This window comes from Hordeum vulgare, chromosome 1H (assembly GCF_904849725.1).
Source record: "Hordeum vulgare subsp. vulgare chromosome 1H, MorexV3_pseudomolecules_assembly, whole genome shotgun sequence".
NCBI classification, from domain to species: Eukaryota; Viridiplantae; Streptophyta; class Magnoliopsida; order Poales; family Poaceae; genus Hordeum; species Hordeum vulgare.
In genome coordinates this window covers 121,247,527-121,270,401 of record NC_058518.1, presented here as the reverse complement: position 1 = coordinate 121,270,401, position 22,875 = coordinate 121,247,527, and positions in this window count along the sequence as shown.

Below are 22,875 nucleotides of genomic sequence, written 5' to 3'. Positions count from 1 at the left end.
GGGGGTCGTCTTAACAATTCCAATCTCCGGCAAGGTGGGATGCTACCACACTTAAAATGAGAGATACCGGTCCCTCAAAATGCTTTAATGATCCTCTGGGGTCTTGGCAACTGACATCTCACAGTCTTCATATTAAATCCTTTGGTGATGCTCTCTCGTTGATATAAGCTTCTTCCGTCACTGGGTCTTCTTAACTGACAGTCTCGTGGTCAATTCTAAATAACATATCGATGGTTCTCATGGTGGTCTACCATTTGTGGTTATCCTGCAGAGAGAGGGGTCTTGGTTACATTCTCACTGTAAAATTTCCTATGTGTGACAACAAGTGCCATGTACATGGGCTTTTCTTATACCATTCTAAGGCTTAAACAAAAGCTTCAAAGAACGTCGTCTCTCACTATGGGTAAGTCTCACAGATTTACCATTCCGAATAGCAAGATAAATGATAAGAGTAAGTCGTCATGGTGATCAATCCATTCCGCACCCAAATCATTTCTCTGTATAAGGTTTAGTGAATCTCGCATTCTAACACTCGGGCATCTTCACAAGCGTTGCAGAATTTCTCTTGTCCACGAACGAAGTTCGAATAATCCATTGGTTCTGCAAGCTGAACGAAACATCTCTCGTATCTTCACAACTCTCAGGTTTTCGTATGCTCCTAAGAAAACGTTTGCTGATCCATCATAACTTCTTCCATAAATCATATTCATTTCATAATCAATCCTGTATTACATCCTTAATTTATCCTCAAAAACTCCAATTCAAAAGTACTCTATTACAAATGCTGCCATCCACATTGTTCGGTATGGTCGAGCATTTCTGCCAACTTTATTCATCTGCCTCTCTTGGAGGTACTTAGTTCCACTCGAATTTTCCGATGTGCTCCTTGAAATCATCCATCTTTTGCTTCATCATGGTGGTCATTAGCTTCATCTCCGCACGTACTTCACTCAGGTATTCCTGGGTATGACGGAGTCTTGCTTCAAGGATTTCTCCGATCTGAAGTATGGCTTCCATGGCAGCTTCACGAACAGCATCAAAGAAGGTTGCTCGTGGTACACGTGAAATGAAAAAGTATTGCCCCATGGTCTTTGGACAAACTCCTTTCACATGGTGGAGGTGTACTTCCACGTACCAAAGTTCCACTCCATTTTCCATGAATGGGTAGCCTTTGTAGACTGCATCTCCTTCAAGGTGAATGTGCTTCATCATGTCCTTCAGGATTTTCGGGTAATCATGATCACTGGTCAGGGTCATGATCGTTTCTGGGCCCTTGAGGATTGACTCGTAGAGAGTTGTCATCTGCAGGTGTTAGTAAATAGGTACTCAGAGGAATGTATATGTCTCCTTAGTTATGGTACATTCCTATTCAGTGGATCCTGTGGGTTTACCGATTGCTAACACACTTAAAATGAATTATACTCATGTCTGCATAGACCATATTTCCTCATATCCTCATAATTGTTCAGAGATCGTTGCTCGTCGAGAAACAACGCATACAGTTCAACATAGACAATCATGGGACAATAAATTCCATTTATTCATGATGTTATTACAATCTCAGGGACTTCTGTTACAAAAATTTTCACTCCATGATCTTATGAGAAACAAGAGTGCTTCGGATTACACTTATTGCCATGGTCAAGACTTAACTACTCCATTCTAGCTTTCTTCCTTTGTGGACAATCGCTGGCAAAATGTCCTGCTTCCTTGCAACAAAAACAAATGATTTCTGACAAGTCTCGAGGCTTCTTAGCTTCTGCTTTTGCTCCTTGGATTCCCGGCTTCCTTCCTCAGCACATGTATTTGTGGGGCCAAATTTCATACACTTGTAACATCTGACATGACTCAGGTCTATGTCTGCAGAGATGTGGTTCTTCCGAGGGTACTTGTTCTTCTTTTCGGACTCCTTCATTTTGGCCAGTTCTTCTATTTCAAGTGGATCAAACTCCACTTCTTCCGTCGGGAAGTTTCCCATATACTCTTGGCTTCTCTTCGTGCAGTCCTGTGAATAATGTCCTTCTTCTCCACATGAGTAGCAGGCATTGGAGAAAAATCTGGTCAGACCTTGTCCATCAGGGTCTTCAATATTTTCGTTCATCACCGGTTTTCTTCTAGAATCTTCTTCTTGAGGGTTTCCTTCACTGCATCTTTCTGCTGCTTGACAACTTGTTGCACCTTGGGGTAAATGTGACACTGAGCTGGGTAGTGGGTGGTTCCTTCACACAAGAAACAAGTCACCTGACTAGTTGGGCATTCCTCAGCTGGGTGATTTTCTTCACAATGAGTGCATCCATCCGTGTGTTCTTCCTGGGTGTGTCCTATTTCTCCACAGATCTTGCATGCACAAGTCTTCTCCTTCGGATTATCATAGCCCTTCTGAATAAGTCGGGATCTTAACAAAGTCTTCTTGAATTCGTCCCAGGTTTCTGCTCCACTAAATCCTTGTATGGCATGGTGCATTTTCCACCATATTGCAGCACTTTGGTGTAAAGTACTGGAGAGTGTGTTCCACTTCATACTTCCTTGAGATCAAGTTGCTCCCGAAGTGGTTCTCCATGTTCTGAATCCATATCTCAGCTTCCAGCTGGGTCATTGGTCCAGAGACTACAAGTCCAGCTTCATACTCCATCTGGTAGGGTTGAGGTTTTGGGGATGAGACAGGTAAGAGAGGGAGGGAGATACACACAATACAAACAATATTTTTGAGAATGGGTTTTATTTGTGGCCGTCGGAAAACACACACCAATGACGGCTCACAATTCATCGTATCTAACGTGGGTACATAAAAGGGGTTTGGACTTCTAATGGTCATATAAATATTCGAACGCTTCAGGGTCTTCGAGTTCTTCGGGTCTTGAGAGTCTACTGTTGGTGTAGCTTCAATTCTTCAAACGCGTGGTGAAATCCTCTTTAGTTTTGAAGTAGAACTCCGTTGATTCTTCATGAGGTCAAAGGGGTAAGGGGATTGTATAACTATTTGAGGTGAGAGAGAACATTTGATGAAATCAGAGGAGATGAGAAGTAAAAGGTGTTCTTGAAAAAAAAAATTGAGAGATTCTTCCCTAAGAAATTTCAGTTTCTAGGGTCACGTCCTATAGTCAACATGTGCTCTGATACCATTTCTGTAGCGACCCGACTCAAGACGAGTCAAGCCTCTGTGTTTCTGTGCCATCCCTGGATCAGTATGCTGGCACACACAGTACATCAATGTATATATCAAAGTGCAATCACATGTAAAATAGCGTAAAACTGATATATACCTTAAATATCTCAGCGGAAGTGGTCAAGGGAGTGGAGCCCCAATAAACCCCAACGGCAAGTTGAGTGTAGACCGTAACCCTGGATTGTACTCTTACTCGTCGAAGAAAAATATCTGCAACATAAGACGTTGCAGCCGTGTAGGTCAGCATATTGAATATGCCAGCAAGTCACATAAGAGAGGGGTGAAAAGTAATCATCTATACTATATGCATATATGGCAGGTGGGGGCTATAAGTTTTTAGCGTAAAGCAAGTTTTCTCCTACATCAAGAGAGGGCTAAAAGCAAAATGTTACTACATTGTTGGTTGTTAACGAGATGGTTCCGCCAACCAATTCTCGTACCCGAGTTGTCCATAATTACCCTCATCAAATATATTTAATGGTGTTGAGAAATCCAGATAACTTCAGTTCCTTTGGCTCAAGTTGTCCATGACCGTGGACAGGGCTAATCGATTAGGTTTGTGTACTCTGCAGAGTTTTGTACACGTTCCCCACAAGATTTGATCGCCTCCGTGTATGTCCTCGCACTTCAGGGTGTTTGAAGACCGGATGATCAAAACATGGTCTTTCAACGGGTCCCTCTGAATCCCTGTCGGTGCCCATCCATTCCTACCGTTCTTCTACATCTGCTAGCACCGCCTGTCCAGAGTCGCCGCATTGTCCAACCAAGCCAGAGCCCATAATGACTTGTGTCTGTGCAGGTAAGCCTTGGGTCTTGAAAATATCCATCCGTCTCTCTGAGCCTGGGTGAAGCTTTCCGCAGGATGTCATTGCCGTCCCCAGCATCCCGGGCATCCACTGGGTTCTCCAGGGAGCCGATCAACCGTCCTTCACCCAGAGTTGCATTGCGTCCGAGGTCTTGAAAATCTTGTCTTAACCGGTCTTGATTATTTAATCAACCTCGCATCACTCGTGTTATGCACTCAACAGAAAACCCGTCTACTCAAGCATAGCAATATGAAATTTGTCGTCCCGGGGCCAAGTATCGGGGTTGTTGTGTGCCTACCACATGATACTACAATCTATACTAAAATTTCCAAGTACCTAAGCAGCATGCAAATTTGGGCATAGGATGGTAGAACTATGATGCATAAAACATAGGTGATAGTATGATCAAAGTGACTTGCGTGGTGATGTTGATGAAGAAGAATTTTCTCGAGAAAATAACTTGAGAGACTACTCGTCACTCTCCGATGAAATCTATATAACAAACATATCATTCACATAAGCACTCATACTAGCAATCATTCTAGCAATCAAAACAAAAGAGAGAGCCAATAGGAAACCGAAAGAAACTTCACTAAAGCTAGGAGTCTTCTTCTACATCAAACACTAACTAGTTTTTGTCTAACAGAAAATAATAACAAGGAACTAAGATATAAATCTAACTAAGATAAAATAAAGTATTTTTCACAAAACTTTTTGAAAGTATTCCCAAACGGGATTTGAAACAGTGGAGAAACCAATTGCAAGTTACTAAGGAACTAGAATTGATTTCATGAAAACAAATAAAAATAAAATAAAAACTTGTTGCATAACTACTGTTTATCTAACAGAAACAAAACATAATATTTCTGAAAATATAAAGAAAATAATTTAAAAGTAACTAAAGAAAGTAAATTAGTCACAATCCTAAAAGAGGTGAAACAGAAATTGTTTCACAAGAAACAGTGAGCTAAAATACTCAAACAAATCTGAAATTTTTACCACTGGTAACTAAGATCACTACTGATCAGTACCAAAAGGAATCAAATTAAAAGCTATTTTTTTAACTCCTGGAATAAGCAAAACAATGTTTACACTAAATCTGATCTAATTCAAATTTGAAAAATTCAAACATAGATAAATTATATGTTTTTAAAAACTACAGGAAATTTGTGAGCTACTGGAAAAAGAATCAACATCATTGGACCTATGGATCAAAAGTTATGAGCAGAACAAGATTGAAACTATTCTGTTTTTGAACTAAACAGAGAAAAAGTGAATAAAAGCTAACTAGTGAACGGGCCACGTGGCGAGCCGTGAGTGGCTGTAGGCGTGCGTGCGCGGGTGGTAACGAGTGGACGTTCCCTAAGTAGAGAAAAACGGTTGGGGGCTATATTAGTTCTAATCTGGTTCGCTAGATGCCGATCCAACAGCTTAGGAGAGAGGAGGGGGTGCTCACAGGGGATGGTGATGCTCCGGCGAGGTCGCCAGCGAGGCCGAGGCGGTGCGGTTGACGGGGCGGCTCCGGTGGTCTCCGGTGAGACCTGAGGGGTCGGGGAGACGGCGGCGGTCCTCCTCCGTCGGGTGGTGGCGTCGGAGGGGCAAGGGAGGCGCCGGGGTGAGCTGCGGGGCTCGGGGAACTTCGGGTGGAGCTCGGCTCCGGTGAGGGTGACGGGGCGGCGCTGCGGTGGCGGGGAGCTTCGGGTGGTCGGGGGAACGGGGTGCGGCGGCGGCGGTGAAGCCTATGGTGGCGTCGGTGAAGCGAGGGGAGGCTCGGGGTGGCTGCCTCAGGTGGCTGAAGTTGGTGGGGCTCGGTGCTCCGGCGAGGGCAGCGGCTGGCAGCTTGGGGGTGGAGCAGGGTGGCGGCGGCGAGGAGGGGGTGCTCGGGGCGGCGCTTTATAGGGGAGAGGAGGGGGCCGAGGGGAAGGGGAGGGAGATCCGGCGGGAATCGCGGGCTCCGGCGAGGTCGGGCTGGTGGGGCGCGGGGAGGAAGGTGAGGGAGGCGCGGGGTGGAAGGTGACCGACGGGGTGGGGCTTCGGGCGGTGGGGCCCAGGTGGCAGGGAGAGGGGCTCGGGGCGGTACGGTCGGCTGGCTGAATCCTAAGGGATTCGGTCCGGCTAAGGGGGGATTTGGGCCGACTGTGCTATAAAGCGCCGAGGGCGCTTCCCTAATACAAAGGATATCCTGCCCGATTTTGCATTTTTTTCAAAAACAGAAAGTAAAGATAATAAAAAGGAATAAAATAAAATCCAAATATAGGGGTAATATATACCAAAATTTTCAGAAAAATATCCTCTACTCGATTAACATTTTTCCAAGGCAAAAATAAATACTTCAGAAAAAATTATTTTCACAAAATTGCCTAAAAGAATTATTTTTTTTTGCAAATAATTTTCAAATGACCCTCTAATTTTTAGGGTGCAAATAACTTTCAAAAATTCCCGGGTATTTGAGGGTCATATTCCTCCGCTCTTTTCTGTTTGACAGAATGTATTTCCCGGCATTTCTTGCACGAAGAAAACAAATAAAAATGCAAGAGAATTCAAATGCAAATATCTCCGTTTAAATTCTTTATAGTTGAAGAAGTCATGTCATCTTCTCTCTTTGCTTTTAAAAGGATGAATTTGAATTCACCGGAGAAGGGGAAATTCATTTTATTCCCTCTCATTCAAAAGTTTTGAAAAGTTTCAAATTTCACACAAGTTTCAATCACTCAAGCAAACAAACAAACAACCTAATAATATTATATTAACATTCCAAAATTTATAATTTTGGGATGTTACATTGCACAAAACATATGGTTGAGCAACATGTAAAAGAGGCAATTAAGAGTAAGCTCAACCAAATTGATGTGTGTGAGTCATGGCAAGGCACTTGAGAAGACTAAGATGAGGATGAGCATTACTCATCTACATAGTCTTGAAGAAATGAGAAACAAAGTGCAAGACATATCCTCCCCCCCCCCCACACACACACTACTAGAAAATGGGTTCACAAGCTTATTAATAAACAAATTGAGAACCAGCGCTTGTGAAAACCCATGGTGAAGAAAGGAAATAATAACCTTAGCAAGAGAAGGTATACCAACCAAAATGTCAACACCCTTGTCAAGACACGCATGAGGAAAAATAATCTTCATCGCCAAAGAGTGCATCAAGATGCAAGGATAAAAGATCTGTACTCAAGACAAATCCTTTCACTAAGCCACCGAAAACTGAAAAAGGAAATGCAACGGTGGACGTGAAAGAAAAGAGGATATCAACTGGAGATGTAACTTCTCTCATGTGTAAAATATTCTAGGTAGAAGACAATCATGATGATATATATATCCACAAAGAAGGATGTACACACAAAATGGTTAAAAGAAGGAACAAACAAGATATCCAAAAGGAAGTCATAAATATACCAATAAGATCTTTGCTTGAAAGCATAGCACATGGCCTAATATTTTCTTATTGTACAATATGAACTTCCAACTTATGAACATCAAAGACATACCAACTAGCAATAAAACTGTTGGGTTACGTAGCAAAAATTCAAAATTTTCCTACGCCATACATGGATCTTCCTATGGAGAAACCAGCAACGAGAGAGGGGTGAGAGCATCTTCGTACCTGTGAAGATCGCTAAGCGGAAGCGTTGCTAGAACACGGTTGATGGAGTCGTACTCGCTGCGATTCAGATCGCGGTGTGATTCCGATCTAGTGTCGAACCACGGCACCTCCATGTTCAACACACGTGCAGCCCGGAGACGTCTCCTGCATTTTGATCTAGCAAGGACGAGGGAGAGGTTGGGGAAGAGCTCCGTCAGCACGACGGCGTGGTGGCGATGAATCTACGAGGTCTCCCGGCAGGGCTTCGCCAAGCACCGTGCGAGAGGAGGGAGAGGAGAAGCAGGGCTGCGCCGAGAGAGAGAGAATTGCGTGTCTCCAATGGCCAAAACCTCCACTATATATAGGGGGAAGGGGGAGGGGGCGCACCCTTTAGGGTTCCCACCCCCAAAGGGTGCGGCAGCCCTAGATGGGAGGGGTGGCCGGCGGCCACGGGAGGAGAGGGGGTTGGCGCACCCCTAGGTTGGCCTTAGGCCCACCAGCGCTAGGGTTCCCCCCCCCCCCCCTTCCCTCTCTGGTGCGCCTTGGGCTGGGTGTGTGGGGCGCACCAGCCCACCCAGGGGTTGGTTCCCTCTCACACTTGGCCCATGTAGCCTCCCGGGGCTGGTGGCCCCTCCCGGTGGTCCCGGCACATTGTTCGTGGTGCCCGAAACATTTCCGGCGTCCAAACCCATCCATCCTATATATCAATCTTTACCTCCGGACCATTCCGGAGCTCCTCGTGACGTACGGGATCTCATTCGGGACTCCGAACTACCTTCGGTAACCTCGTACAACAATTCCCTATAACCCTAGCGTCATCGAACCTTAAGTGTCTAGACCCTACGGGTTCGGGAGGCATGCAGACATGACCGAGACACCTCTCCGGCCAATAACCATCAGCGGGGTCTGGATACCCATGGTGGCTCCCACATGTTCCACGATGATCTCATCGGATGAACCACGATGTCAAGGATTCAATCAATCCCGTATAAAATTCCCTTTGTCTATGGATATAGAACTTGCCCGAGATTCGATCGTCGGTATCCCCATACCTTGTTCAATCTCGTTACCGGCAAGTCTCTTTACTCGTTCCGTAGTACATCATCCCGTGACTAACTCCTTAGTCACTTTGAGCTCATTATGATGATGTTCTACCAAGTGGGCCCAGAGATACCTCTCCGTCACACAGAGTGACAAATCTCGATCTCGATTCGTGCCAACCCAACACATACTTTCGTAGATACCCATAGTGCACCTTTATAATCACCCAGTTACATTGTGACGTTTGATACACCCAAAGCACTCCTATGGTATCCGGGAGTTGCACAATCTCACGGTCGAAGGAAAAGATACTTGACATTAGAAAAGCTTTAGCATACGAACAACACGATCTAGTGCTAAGCTTAGGATTGGGTCTTGTCCATCACATCATTCTCCCAATGATGTGATCCCGTTATCAATGACATCCAATGTCCATGATCAGGAAACCATGATCATCTATTTATCAACGAGCTAGCCAACTAGAGGCTTGCTAGGGACACATTGTGATCTATTTATTCACACATGTATTACTGTTTCCTGTTAATACAATTATAGCATGAACAAGAGACGATTATCATGAACAAGGATATATGATAATAAGCATTTTATTATTGCCTCTAGGGCATATTTCGAACAAAGACATCATCGTTCGGATGCTTTGAGGAAGGAAACAAGTACCACAAGAAAGAATCAAGAAATACATGCCATGATGCAACCTACGAAAGGTTGAATGCAAGAAATGTATGCATAAAGTAGATACATGTTACCGAGATAGCATTGGATTGATGTAGTAGATAATGGATCATCGATCATCCTAGATTGGCTCCAATAAGTCCATGTTGTCAACACCTTCCTTGTAGGTGAGTCGAGCATCCAATGCATCTCCAATTGTTTCTAGAACAACAACACAAACAAAATGGTGCCCAAACTCATTGGGACCAAAGAGTTAGAAAACCAACAATACATAGGAAAAACTCCACATAAATAAGTGCATATTGATATGAAATTAAATTTCATGCACACTTTAGCCAATTTATGACAAGGTGGAGTTTCCCCTATATATCGGGTCAAGGGAAGAAAGCATGCAAAAAAGAAACTATATATATATAGTAAATATGCATGCTCAAGGCATTCAAAAATCAAATCAACACATAGTTGATAAGACACCAAAATACAAGGTATCAAGTGAAAATAAAAAAACCCAAACGAAAAATAATCACTTGAAGGATACCAATTAAAAGATACATCAAGGAATGATATCCATTGACACATGCCAGACAACAGGAAACAAGATACCAATTTAAGGAAAACAAACACGAGGTATCTGGTTTCCAAAATAGATCTAGCTTCCAAACAAACCAAACCCTAGACAAATTTTCTTGATGGCATAAAGCATCATAAAGAGCAAGACTTGCCTCCCATCAACACACACTTGATGGGGATCAAAAGATTTTATGATATATGTATAAAGAGTGTGTTCCAAAGAAAATAGGATAGCTCCCCCAAGGGATGTGAATTATATAGAATTTTCATTTGAATACAAAATGCACAAGATGGTATCATTACTTTATCTATATCTGTAGAAACACAAGACATATTCAAACCAATCCACAAGAGGCAAGGAAGACAAACGATACATAACATCCAATGTAAAGATGACTAGCAATTTCTACCACATGAAGGGAATACCAATTGTCAAAGGACAAAAAGTATTTGGAAAAAATTCCCATTGGTAGATTGAAAAATATCCAACACCATCTTTACTCCTAAAACGCAAGCAAATGACACTTGTAGAGCTAAGATGCCACCTAGGAACAAGATAATTTACAATCTCAACACTAAGTGGAAATACCTAAAATATACACATTTTCTAGGCTTGTAATATGCACATAGCATATTACTCCCCCATAATGTGATAACCCGACATTTATTAGCAAGTGGCAAATGAAAACCGACAAGAGATAATTAATGGAGCGTTTAGAATTTGAATATCTCATGAGTAGGACATACCACATAGAGACTAGATAAACTTGTAATATCAATACTAAGTGGTATTACTCATGTATACACATTTATAGGATTGTGAGGTGCGCAGAGCACATCCCTCCCCCACAATGGGATAATCCATTAAACCCTCAAAAGAGCCAACATAGATACAAAGAGGAAGAAAAAAGGCTCAACACAAGACTCACATATACATGATGTGCAAACCAATATACACATACTTGATTACTCAAGATAAGCAAGTTGGAAGCACAACATATACACACACATGCATGGTACAATACAAAAGATAATTAATGCACCATTTAGAATTTGAATTTCTCATGAGTAGGACATACCACATAGATACTAGATAAACTTGTAATATCAATACTAAGTGGTATTTCTCATGTATACACATTTATAGACTGGATGGAGTTGTAGCGGCGTTGGATGTGCTTGGTCTTCCTGTGAAATCTGGGCTCCTTGGCTATGGCAATGGCTCCAGTGTTATCACAAAAGAGTGGCATCGGACCTGGTGCGCTTGGAACCACTCCAAGGTCGGTGATGAACTCCTTCATCCAGATCCCTTCATGAGCTGCTTCCAAAGCAGCTATGTACTCCGCTTCACATGTAGATGTTGCCACGACGTCTTGCTTGCTGCTGCACCAGCTCACTGCCCCACCATTCACAACATACACGTATCCGGTTTGTGACTTAGAGTCATCCGTATTTGTGTCGAAGCTAGCATCAGCGTAACCCTTTACAACAAGCTCTTCGTCACCTCCATAAACAAGAAACATCTCGTTAGTCCTTTTCAGGTACTTAAGGATATTCTTGACCGCTGTCCAGTGTTCCATACCGGTATCACTTTGGTTCCTCCCTACCAAACTTATGGCAAGGTTTATATCAGGTCTGGTACCCAGCATGGCATACATTAGAGAGCCCACGGCTGAAGCGTAGGGGACAGTACTCATCTTCTCTCTATCTGCTGCCCTGGTCGGTGACTGAGTCTTACTCAATCTCTTACCTTGCAAAACTGGCAAGAACCCCATCTTCGAGTTTTCTATATTGAACTTCTTCAATATCTTGTCAAGGTATGTACTTTGTGAAAGACCTATGAGGCGTCTCGATCTATCTCTATAGATCTTGATGCCTAATATGTATGCAGCTTCTCCAAGGTACTTCATTGAAAAACTCTTATTCAAGTAGGCCTTTATGCTCTTCAATTACTCTATATCATCCCCCATCAATAATATGCCATCCACATATAGTATGAAAAAAGCTACAGAGCTCCCACTCACCTTCTTGTACAGACAGGCTTCTCCATAAACCTGTATGAACCCAAACGCTTTAATCACCTCATTAAAGCAAATGTTCCAACTCCGAGATGATTGCACCAGCCCATCGATGGAGCGCTGGAGCTTGCATACCTTGTTAGTACTCTTAGGATCAATAAAACCTTCTGGTTGCATCATATACAATTCTTCCTTAGGATACCCGTTAAGGAACGATGTTTCAACGACCATTTGCCAAATTTCATAATCATGAAAAGCGGCGATTGCTAACATGATTCGGACTGACTTCAGCTTTGCTAGGGGGGAGAAAGTCTCATCGTAGTCAACTCCTTGAATTTGTCGAAAACCCTTTGCGACAAGTCAAGCTTTATAAATGGTCACATTACCGTTTGCGTCAGTCTTCTTCTTGAAGATCCATTTATTTTCTATGGCTCGCCGATCATTGAGAAAGTCCACCAAAGTCCATACTTTGTTCCCATACATGGATCCTATCTCAGATTTCATGGCCTCAAGCCATTTGTTGGAATTCGGGCCCGCCATCGCTTCTTCATAGTTCGAAGGTTCACCGTTGTCTAACAACATGATTTCCATCACAGGGTTGCCGTACCACTCTGGTGCGGAACGTGCCCTTACGGACCTTTGTGGTTCAGTAGCAACTTGATCCTAAGTTTCATGATCATCATCATTAACTTCCTCTTCAGTTGGCGTAGGCGCCACAGGAACATTTTCCCGCGCTCCGCTACTCTCCGGTTCGAGAGGACGTAAAATTACCTCATCAAGTTCTACTTCCTCCCACTTACTTCTTTCGAGAGAAACTCTTTCTCTAGAAAGGATCCATTCTTGGCAACAAAGATTTTGCCTTCGGATCTAAGATAGAAGGTATACCCAATAGTTTCCTTCGGGTATCCTATGAATATGCATTTCTCCGCTTTCGGTTCAAGTTTTTCTGGTTGAAGTTTCTTCACATAAGCATCGCAGCCCCAAACTTTTAGAAACGACAGCTTAGGTTTCTTGCCAAACCATAATTCATACGGTGTCGTCTCAACGGATTTAGAGGGTACCCTATTTAAAGTGAATGATGCAGTTTCCAATGTGTATCCCCAAAATGATAGCGGTAAGTCAGTAAGAGACATCATAGATCGCACCATATCTAATAAAGTGTGATTACGACGTTAAGACACTCCGTTACGTTGCGGTGTGCCAGGCGGCGTCAGTTGTGAGACAATTCCACATTTCCTTAGGTGTGTGCCAAACTCGTGACTCAAATATTCTCCTCCACGATCAGATCGTAGACACTTTATTTTCTTGTCACGTTGATTCTCAACCTCACTCTAAATTTTTTTGAACTTTTCAAATGTTTCAGATTTGTGCTTCATCAAGTAGATATATCCATACCTACTCAAATCATCAGTGAGAGTGAGAACATAACGATAGCCACCGCGAGCTTCAACGTTCATTGGACCACATACATCAGTATGTATTATTTCCAATAAGTCGGTTGCTCTCTCCATTACTCCTGAGAATGGAGTCTTAGTCATCTTGCCCATAAGGCACGGTTCGCATTTGTCAAATGATTCAAAGTCAAGAGACTCTAACAGTCCATCAGTATGGAGTTTCTTCATGCGCTTGACACCGATATGACCAAGGCGGCAGTGCCACAAGTATGTGGGACTACAATTATCAACCTTACATCTTGTGGTATTCACACTATGAATATGTGTAACATCATGATCGAGATTCATCAAGAATAAACCATTCACCAGCGGAGCATGATCATAAAACATATCACTCATATAAATAGAACAACCATTATTCTCTGACTTAAATGAGTAGCCATCTCGCATTAAGCAAGACCCTAATACAATGTTCATGCTCAAAGCTGGTACTAAATAACAATTATTAAGGTATAAAACTAATCCCGAAGGTAGATGTAGAGGCAGCGTGCCGATGGCGATCACATCGACCTTGGAGCCATTCCCAACGCGCATCGTCACCTCGTCCTTAGCCAACCTCCGTTTATTCTGCAGTTCCTGCTTTGAGTTGCAAATGTGAGCAACGGCACCGGTATCAAATACCGAGGAGCTACTACGAGCACTGGTAAGGTACACATCAATAACATGTATATCATATATACCTTTGATGTTGTCGGCCTTCTTATCCGCTAAGTACTTGGGGCAGTTCCGCTTCCACTTACCGTTTCCCTTGCAATAGAAGCACTCAATCTCAGGCTTGGGTCCATTCTTTTTCTTCTTCCCAGAAGCTGGCTTGTCGGGCGCGGCAACGGCTTTGCCGTCTTTCTTGAAGTTCTTCTTACCCTTGCCCTTCTTGAAACTGGTGGTCTTATTGACCATCAACACTTGATGCTCTTTCTTGATTTCTACTTTTGCAGATTTCAGCATCGAGTACAACTCGGGAATGGTCTTCTCCATCCCTTGCATGTTGTAGTTCAGAACCAAACACTTGTAGCTTGGTGGGAGAGACTGGAGGATTCTGTCAATTACAGCGTCATCCGGAAGTTCGACTCCAAGCTGAGTCAGACGACCATGCAACCCAGACATTCTGAGTATATGCTCACTAACAGAACTGTTCTCCTCCATCTTGCAGCTAAAGAACTTATCGGAGACTTCATATCTCTCGATGCGGGCATGAGCTTGAAAAACTAGTTTCAGCTCCTGGAACATCTCATATGCTCCGTGTTGCTCAAAACGCCTTTGGATCCCCAGTTCTAAACTGTATAGCATGCCACACCTAACTAGAGAGTAGTCATCACTTCGCGTTTGCCAGACGTTCTGAACATCTTGGGCTGCCGCGGAAACAGGAGGGTCACCTAGTGGCGCATCAAGGACATAAGCCTTCTTGGATGTAATGAGGATGAGCTTCAAGTTGCGGACCCAGTCCGCATAGTTGCTACCATCATCTTTCAGCTTGTTTTTCTCTAGGAACGCGTTGAAATTGAGGTTGACAGGTGCGTTGGCCATTGGATCTACAATATTTGTAAAGACAACTTTTAGACTAACTTCATGATAATTAATTTCATCTAATCAAATTATGTGTGAACTCCCACTTAAATCGACATCCCTCTAGTCATCTAAGTGTTACATGATCCATGTCGACTAACCCGTGTCCGATCATCACGTGAGACGGACTAGTCGTCGATGGTGAGCATCTCCATGCTGATCGCATTCAACCATATGACTCATGTTCGACTTTTCGGTCTCTCGTATTTGAGGCCATGTCTGTACATGCTAGGCTCGTCGAGTCAACATAAGTGTTCCGCGTGTGTAAATCTAGCTTACACCCGTTGTATGCGAACGTTAGAATCTATCACACCCGATCATCACGTGGTGCTTCGAGACAACGATCCTTCACAACGGTGCACACTTAAGGGGAATACATTCTCGAAATTTTATGAGGGATCATCTTATTATGCTACCATCATTCTAAGCAATAAGATGAAAAACATGATAAACATCACATGCAATCATATAGTGACATGATATGGCCATTATCATCTTTGCTCCTTCGATCTCCATCTTCTGGCATCGCATGATCATCATCGTCACCGGCGTGACACCATGATCTGCATCATCATGATCTCCATCATTGTGTCTCCCTGAAGTTTTCACGCCAACTACTACTACTACTACAGCTAACCGTTAGCAATGAAGTAAAAGTAGTAAACACATGGCGTTGCATCTCATACAATAAATTAAGACAACTCCTATGGCTCCTGTCGGTTGTCATACTCATCGACATGCAAGTCGTGAATCCTATTACAAGAACATAATCATCTCATACATCACACATGTAGCATCACATCCTTTGGCCATATCACATCACATGTCAAACCCTGCAAAAACAAGTTAGACGTCCTCTAATTGTTGTTGCAAGTTTTACGTGGCTGATTCGGGTTTCTAGCAAGAACGCCTACTTACCTATGTGACAGCCACAACATTGATATGCCAAAGCTACTTACCCTTCATAAGGACCCTTTTCATCAAAACCAATCTGACTAGAGTAGGAGAGACATACACCCGCTAGCCACCTTATGCACCGTGTGCATGTCAGCCGGTGGAACCTGTCTCACGTAAGCGTGTGTGTAAGGTCGTTCCGGGCCACTTCATCCCACAATACCGCCGGGAAAGAATAAGACTATTAGTGGCAAGCAATTGACAAAATCAGCGCCCAAAACCTTTGTGTTCTCCTCGTGCAAAGAATCTACGCATAGAAAACCTCGCTCGGATGCCACTGTTGGGTAACGTAGAAAAAATTCAAAATTTTCCTACGCCATACATGGATCTTCCTATGGAGAAACCAACAACGAGAGAGGGGTGAAAGCATCTTCATACCTTTAAAGATTGCTAAGCAGAAGCATTGCTAGAACGCGCTTGATGGAGTCGTACTCGCTGCGATTCAGATCGCGGTATGATTCCGATCTAGTGCCGAACCACGGCACCTCCGCATTCAACACACGTGCATCCCGGTGACGTCTCCCGCACCTTGATCCAGCAAGGAGGAGGGAGAGGTTGGGGAAGAGCTCCGGCAGCACGACGGTGTGGTGGCGATGGAGCTACGAGGTCTCACGGCAGGGCTTTGCCAAGCACCGTGGGAGAGGAGGGAGAGGAGAAGGAGGGCTGCGCCGAGAGAGAGAGAGAATTGCGTGTCTCCAATGGCCAAAATCTCCACTATATATAGGGGGAAGGGGGAAGGGGCGCACCCTTTAGTGTTCCCACCCCCAAAGGCTGCGGCAGCCCTAGATGGGAGGGGTGGTCGGCGGCCACGGGAGGAGAGGGGGGTGGCGCACCCCTAGGTGGGCCTTAGGCCCACGAGCGCTAGGGTTCCCCCCCCCCTTCCCTCTCTGGTGCGCCTTGGGCTGGGTGTGGGGGCGCACCAGCCCACCCAAGGGTTGGTTCCCTATCACACTTGTCCCATGTAGCCTCCCGGGGCTGGTGGCCCTCCTGATGGGCCCCGGAACCCTTCCGGTGGGCCCGACACATTGTCGCTGGTGCCCGAAACATTTTCGGCGTCCAAACCCATCCATCCTATATATCAATCTTTACCTCCGGACCATTCCGGAGCTCCTCGCGACGTCCGAGATCTCATACGGGACTCATTGTACAACAATTCCCTATAACCCTAGCGTCATCGAACCTTAAGTGTGTAGACCCTACCGGTTCGGGAGGCATGCAGACATGACCGAGACACCTCTCCGGCCAATAACCATCAGCGGGGTCTGGATACCCATGGTGGCTCCCACAAGTCCCACGATGATCTCATCGGATGAACCACGATATCAAGGATTCAATCAATCCCGTATACAATTCCCTTTGTCTATCGGTATAGAACTTGCCCGAGATTCGATCGCCGGTATCCCCATACCTTATTCAATCTCGTTACCGGCAAATCTCTTTACTCGTTTTGTAGTACATCATCCCGTGACTAACTCCTTAGTCACTTTGAGCTCATTATGATGATGTTCTACTGAGTGGGCCCAGAGATACCTCTTCGTCACACGGAGTGACAAATCTCGATCTCGATTCGTGCAAACCCAACAGATACTTTCGGAGATACCCGTAGTGCACCTTTATAATCACCCAGTTACGTTGTGACGTTTGATACACCCGAAGCACTCCTACGGTATCCGGGAGTTGCACAATATCATAGTCGAAGGAAAAGATACTTGACATTAGAAAATATTTAGCATACGAACAACACGATCTAGTGCTAAGCTTAGGATTGGGTCTTGTCCATCACATCATTCTCCCAATGATGTGATCCCGTTATCAATGACATCCAATGTCCATGATCAGGAAACCATGATCATCTATTGATCAACGAGCTAGCCAACTAGAGGCTTGCTAGGGACACATTGTGATCTATTTATTCACACATGTATTACTGTTTCCTGCTAATACAATTATAGCATGAACAATAGATGATTATCATGAACAAGGAAATATGATAATAACCATTTTATTATTGCCTCTAGGGCATATTTCCAACAAAGACATCATCGTTCAGATGCTTTGAGGAAGGAAACAAGTACCACAAGAAAGAATCAAGAAATGCATGCCATGATGCAACCTATGAAAGGTTGAATACAAGAAATGTATGCATAAAGTAGATGCGTGTTACCGAGATAGCATTGGATTGATGTAGTAGATAATGGATCATCGATCATCCTAGCTTGGCACAAATAAGTCCATGGTGTCAACACCTTCCTTGTAGGTGATCCGAGCATCCAATGCATCTCCAATTGTTTCTAGAACAACAACACAAGCAAAATGGTGCCCAAACTCATTGGGACCAAAGAGTTAGAAAACCAACAATACATAGGACAAACTCCACATAAATAAGTGCATATTGATATGAAATTGAATTTCATGCACACTTTAGCCAATTTATGACAAGGTGGAGTTTCCCCTATATATTGGGTCAAGGAATGAAAACATGCAAAAAAGAAACTATATATATATAATAAATATGCATGCTCAAGGCATTAAAAAATCAAATCAACACATAGTTGATAAGACACCAAAATACAAGGTATCAAGTGAAAATAGAAAAAACAAATGAAAAATTAGCACTTGAAGGGTACCAATTAAAAGATACATCAAGGAATGACATCCATTGACACATGCCAGACAAAAGGAAACAAGATACCAATTGAAGGAAAACAAGCACGAGGTATCTGGTTTCCAAAAGAAATCTAGGTTTTAAACAAACCAAACGCTCGACAAATTTTCTTGATGGCACAAAGCATCATAAAGAGCAAGACTTGCCTCCCATCAACACACACTTGATGGGGATCAAAAGATTTTATGATAGATGTATAAAGAGCGTGTTCCAAAGAAAATAGGATAGCTCCCCCAAGGGATGTGCATTATATAGAATTTTCATTTGAATACAAAATGCACAATACGGTATCATCACTTTCTCTATATATGTAGAAACAAAAGATATATTCAAACCAATCCACAAGAGGCAAGGAAGGCAAACGATAAATAACATCCAATGTAAAGATGATTAGCAATTTCTACCACATGAAGGGAATACCAATTGTCAAAGGACAAAAAGTATTTGGAAACAATTCCCACTGGTACATTGAAAAAATATCCAACATCATCTTTACTCCTAAAACGCAAGCAAATGACACTTGTAGAGCTAAGATGCCACCTAGGAACAAGATAATTTACAATCTCAACACTAAGTGGAAATACCTCAAATATACACATTTTCTAGGCTTGTAATATGCACATAGCATATTACTCCCCCATAATGTGATAACCCGACATTTATTAGCAAGTGGCAAATGAAAACCGACAAGAGATAATTAATGGAGCGTTTAGAATTTGAATTTCTCATGAGTAGGACATACCACATAGAGACTAGATAAACTTGTAATATCAATACTAAGTGGTATTACTCATGTATACACATTTATAGGATTGTGAGGTGCGCAGAGCACATCCCTCCCCCACAATGGGATAATCCATTAAACCCTCAAAAGAGCCAACATAGATACAAAGAGGAAGAAAAAAGGCTCAACACAAGACTCACATATACATGATGTGCAAACCAATATACACATACTTGATTACTCAAGATAAGCAAGTTGGAAGCACAACATATAAACACACATGCATGGTACAAAACCACAACATGCAAAGGGGCAAGTAACTAACAATGTAAACAGTTTAAGTACAAGTTACCGTAAGGAGGCACATTAGATATAAGATAGAAACTCGATAATATAAATGACTTGGCTTGAGATAATATGAATGATGAATACCCCTTAATTATTCACTATATATCCAAGTCTCCAATGTCCTCCAATATCACCTATTGATCAAGTTTGAGCTTGTTGGTCCCCAACCATGTTGGGTCCTAAGAGGTTAGTCACAATAGTCTTGGCAGCCCAAATGGTTCTTTTCATGACACCACTTTGAGTACCAACAAACTTGGCAAACACATTCGCAACCTTATCCTTCCCAAGAGAATAGATATCATCACTAATGATTGTGTTGGATAAATTACCTCTCGTGCAAGAAGAAGCAAAGTGATCCTTCTCACGACATAAGTAGCAACATCTACCCTTTACTTTCTTCCCAATTGATTTCTCAACTTGAGGAGTGTTGGTTTGAGTCTTCTTGGGGAGAGGCCTTTCTTCAACTTGTGGTTGAGTATGTGTTTGAATTTGTGGCCGTTTCCCTTGTTGCTTGTGACTTTGGGGCTTATTTAATAATGGGCAAGATCTAACATGGTGCCCTTCAATTTTGCACTTGAAGCAAACAATCTTGGCCAAATTCTTGACTTGTTCTTGGCCCTTCTTCTTGAAGATTTTGGACTTCTTCTTCTTGTTGGAGTTGAATCCAAGTCCGTATTTGTCTTTTGGGGATTTTTGCCCATACAAGACACTGTTGAGTGTGGACATTCTGTCATGACTCTTTTCCAAGTCTTTCTTCAAAGAAGTGACTTGGGCCTTGAGCTCTTTGATTTCCTCTACATGGTTAGTATCAACACAAGTACTAGAGGAAGTATAAGCTTCATTGTTAGAGCAACAAGGCATGGAAAGTAATTCATTGCAAGATGTAGCAACATTATGAGTAGATGAATTACGAGGACTAGCACATGGCAATATAGCATTATGACTAGAAGTAGTGCTAATGTCCACATGAGTCTCACTTGATGTTACCTTGGTTGTAATAGCCTCATGAGCTAATTTTAGCACATTATGGGATACTAGAAGATCCTCATGAGAGCTTGTGAGAATTACATGACTTTCTTATAATTTCCCATAATTGCTAGATACTTAGCTCAACATTCTCCTTTAATATGGATGCTTCACAATAAATAGAGTTAGTAGCACAAGCATCATCATTAAATACAAGAGCAAAAGGCAACTTGGCAAGCTCTTTAGCATAAGAAGATTCAAGTTGGGCATGAGACTCGGTGAGATCGATGAGTAAAGTCTTAATAGCCCTTGAGCCATTTTCGAGATGCTCATATTCCTCAAGGAGTTTAGCATGAGCAACTTCAAGCTTATCATTTTTAGTTCTAAAATCATTAGCCACCTCGAGGGCTCTATCATGGCATTCCTTTAATCTAGACAATTCTAGAGCAAAGGTCTCCTCAAGAGATTCCTTGGTGGTTTGTTCATTTTCAAGATATTGGGATAGCTCCGCTATCTCATTAGCGTAATTACGCTCATGACCTTCCATTGTCTCAATGGTGGTCTCATGCTCCTCGAGATGAGCTTCCAACTCCTCAGTGTATTTATTGCCCTCAGTGGCAATAGACATGATTTCCATGAAGTTGGAACAAGCAAGTTTATCCTTATAAATAGATTTAAAAATCATTTCACCCTTAATTTTTAAGGAAGCGACATTATCACTATCATCCTCATTATCCTCATCCTCATCATCAAGAGATATATTGGGATTCAAGGTAGGAGATACCGTTGAAGCCTTAGCCATAAAGCAAAAGTGAGAAACAATAGATGATGATGTAGGATCCCTTGAAGCATCACTCAAGGCCACATCTTGTTCCATGGAGTGATCAATTTCCTCTACATTGTTAGCACAACTACTCGAGGAAATGGAAACATTTTTATCATGGCAACAAGATATAGAAAGCATATCATCATGAGATTTAGTCAAGCAGTTTTTACATGATATGCAAGGACTATCAACACAAGCATGTAAAACATTTAGAGTGCTTGAAGTGTTAACGCCCAAAGATGAAGTATTGCAATAATATAGTGATGAAGGATCATCAACAATAAGCCAACTATCATCATTGCAATGATCACCACTACTCACCATATCATTACCTTGTGGAAATCCACATGTAGGTGAAGTAGATGAAGTTGAGAAGACCACACGACTGGAGATGGAGGGATAACAATCATTCTCACAAATCTTGGACACACCATATTTATATTTAAGCTTCGTCCACAACTCATGAGCATCCCGGAATGGCATGAGTTGAAATACAACTACATTGCTCAAAGCATCAAAAAGCACATTAGAAGCTTGAGAATTGAGATAAGAGTTTTTCTAATCCTCTAAAGATATATTTTGAGAATCATTTGGAGGAGAAAAACTCATATCTACAATTCGCTCTAAATTTGGGTCCATGAGCCTAAAGTGATTAAGCATTTGAATTACCCAAACATCAAAATGTGTGCCATCAAAACTAAGAGTGTCAGAGAATCCTAATCCCCTAGTCAACATCCTTACTCTCTAGGTGGTTAAACCTAATAATGATAGACCTAGCTCTGATACCAATTGAAAGGACGTGGATGTCGTCTAGAGGGGGTGAATAGGCTCTTTAAAACAATTACGGTATTGGCTTGAACAAATGCGGAATAAAACTAACGTTTAATTTGTCAAGCACAAAACCTAAAACAACTAGGCTCACCTATATGCACCAACAACTTATGCTAAGCAAGATAAACAACTAAGTGATAGCAAGATATATGACAAGAAACAATATGGCTATCATAAAGTAAAGTCCATAAGTAAAGGGTTCGGGTAACAGATAACCGAGGCACGCGGAGACGACGATGTATCCTGAAGTTCACACCCTTGCAGATACTAATATTTGTTTGGAGCGGTGTGGAGGCACAATGCTCCCCAAGATGCCACTAAGGCCACCGTAATCTCCTCACGCCCTCGCACAATGCAAGGTGTCGTGATTCCACTAAGGGACCATTGAGGGCGGTCACCGAACCTGTACAAACAAGGTTGGGGAAATCTCCATAACTTAATTGGAGGCTCCCATCAACACCACGAAGCTTCACCATGATGACATATGGTTTTGAGGTGACCACAAATGCTCGGGGCAATCTCCACAACTTGATTGGAGACCCCGACACTTGCCCAGAGCTTTACGCCATAATGATTGAGCTCCGAGGCACCACAAGATTCTAGGGGTACCAAGTACCCAAGGGTAATAAGCTTCTCAACTTCTCACATTGACGTATCAC